Below are 2210 nucleotides of genomic sequence, written 5' to 3'. Positions count from 1 at the left end.
TAGATCAAGCTGAACATCTTTAAAGATATCCTCTAGCTCTGATTCGAGACTCTTAGTCATATTGATCTCTTTTACCAGAGAGTCAATAATATCAATGCTCATGCAGTCATTTGGAGTGTCTGGATGCTGCATAGCTTTGACAACATTCAACTTGAACTCATCTTCATTGACTCTCAGGGTTACTTCCCCTTTTTGGACGTCAATAAGGGTTCGGCCAATTGCTAGGAAAGGTCTTCCTAGAATGAGAGTTGCACTCTTGTGCTCTTCCATTTCCAGCACCACAAAGTCAATAGGAAAGGCAAATGGCCCAACCTTGACAATCATGTCTTCAATCACGCCTGATGGGTATTTAATAGAGCCATTAGCAAGTTGGAGACATATCCGGGTTGGTTTGACTTCTTCAGTCAAACCAAGCTTTTTGATGGTAGATGCAGGTATTAGGTTGATACTTGCCCCAAGATCACATAGAGCTTGCTTGGTACAAGTACCCTCTAATGTGCATGGTATCATAAAGCTTCTGGGATCTTTGAGCTTCTCAGGTAAGCTTTTCAGAATGACTGCACTGCATTCTTCAGTGAGGTAAACTTTTCAGTTTGCCTCCAATCCTTCTTATGACTTAAGATCTCTTTCATGAACTTAGCATAAGAGGGTATTTGCTCAAGTGCCTCTGCAAACGGAATCTTTATTTCAAGAGTCCTGAGATAGTCTGTAAAGTGGGCAAATTGCTTATCCTGTTCCGCTTGGCGGAGTTTCTGAGGATAAGGCATTTTGGCTTTGTATTCCTCAACCTTAGTTGCTGTAGGTTTATTGCCTACAGATGTGGGTTGAGAAGTCTTTTTAGAGGAGTTGTTATCAGCACTTATATGTGTTTGATCTCCCACTGGCATTTGAATACCAGGGGTGGAAGCTGGAGTGGCGTTAGATGCCAACTCCTCACCTGTTTCTGGCGTCTGAACGCCAGAACTGTGCTTCCTTTGGGCGTTCAACGCCAATTCCTTGCTTGTTTCTGGCGTTGAACGCCAGGACTGAGCATGGTTTGGGCATTCAACGCCAGCTTTCCACCCATTTTCTGGCGTTTGAGTGCCAGAATTATTCCTTTCTGGGCTCTTACTGTCCTCAGAGGGATTTTGGGTAGTTTGCTCATTTCTTGGCTTCCTGCTATCTTGAAGTGAGGTATTTAATGTTTTCCCACTTCTTAATTGAACTGCTTGGCACTCTTCTATTATTTGTTTGATAATTGTTGTTCTATTTGCTTCAACTGGACTTCCATATTCATATTAGCCATTTTTGTTTCTTGTAGTATCTCCTTGAATTCGGCCAGCTGCTTTGTTAGAAAATCCAGTTGCTGATTGAATTCAGTAACTTGTTCTACTGAGCTGAGTTCAGCAGTTATTGTTTTAGCCTCTTCATTGATGGAAGGTTCACTGTTTAAGTACAGATGCTGATTTCTGGCAACTGTATCAATAAGCTCTTAAACATCTTCTATTGTCTTTCTCATGTGTATAGATCCACCAGCTAAGTGGTCTAGAGAAATTTGAGCTTTCTCCGTAAGCCCATAATAGAAGATGTCTAACAGCACCCACTCTGAAAATATTTCAGAGGGGCATTTCCTTAGCATCTCCCTATATCTCTCCCAGGCATTGATGAGCGGATAATTTGTACGCTTTTTGGCATTGTTTTTAGTATGTTTTTAGTATGTTTTAGTTAGTTTTTAGTATATTTTTATTAGTTTTTAGTTAAAATTCACTTTTCTGGATTTTACTATGAGTTTGTGTGTTTTTCTGTGATTTCAGGTATTTTCTGGCTTAAATTGAGGGACTTGAGCAAAAATCTGATTCAGAGACTAAAAAGGACTGCAGATGCTGTTGGATTCTAACCTCCCTACACTCGAAGTGGATTTTATGGAGCTACAGAAGCCCAATTGGCGCGCTCTCAACGGCGTTGGAAAGTACACATTCTGGGCTTTCCAGAAATATATGATAGTCCATACTTTGCCCAATATTTGAGAGCCCAAACTGGTGTTCAAAGTCACCATCAGAATTCCCCGCGTTAAACGCCGGAACTGGCACAAGGATGGGAGTTAAACGCCCAAACTGGCACCAAAGCTGGCGTTTAACTCCAAGAAGAGTCTCTACACGAAAATGCTTCATTGCTCAGCCCAAGCACACACCAAGTGGGCCCGGAAGTGGATTTTTATGTCATTTACTCAT

The sequence above is a fragment of the Arachis duranensis genome, chromosome 3 (genome assembly GCF_000817695.3).
Source record: "Arachis duranensis cultivar V14167 chromosome 3, aradu.V14167.gnm2.J7QH, whole genome shotgun sequence".
Lineage (NCBI taxonomy): Eukaryota > Viridiplantae > Streptophyta > Magnoliopsida > Fabales > Fabaceae > Arachis > Arachis duranensis.
Note: the sequence above shows the minus strand (reverse complement) of the source record.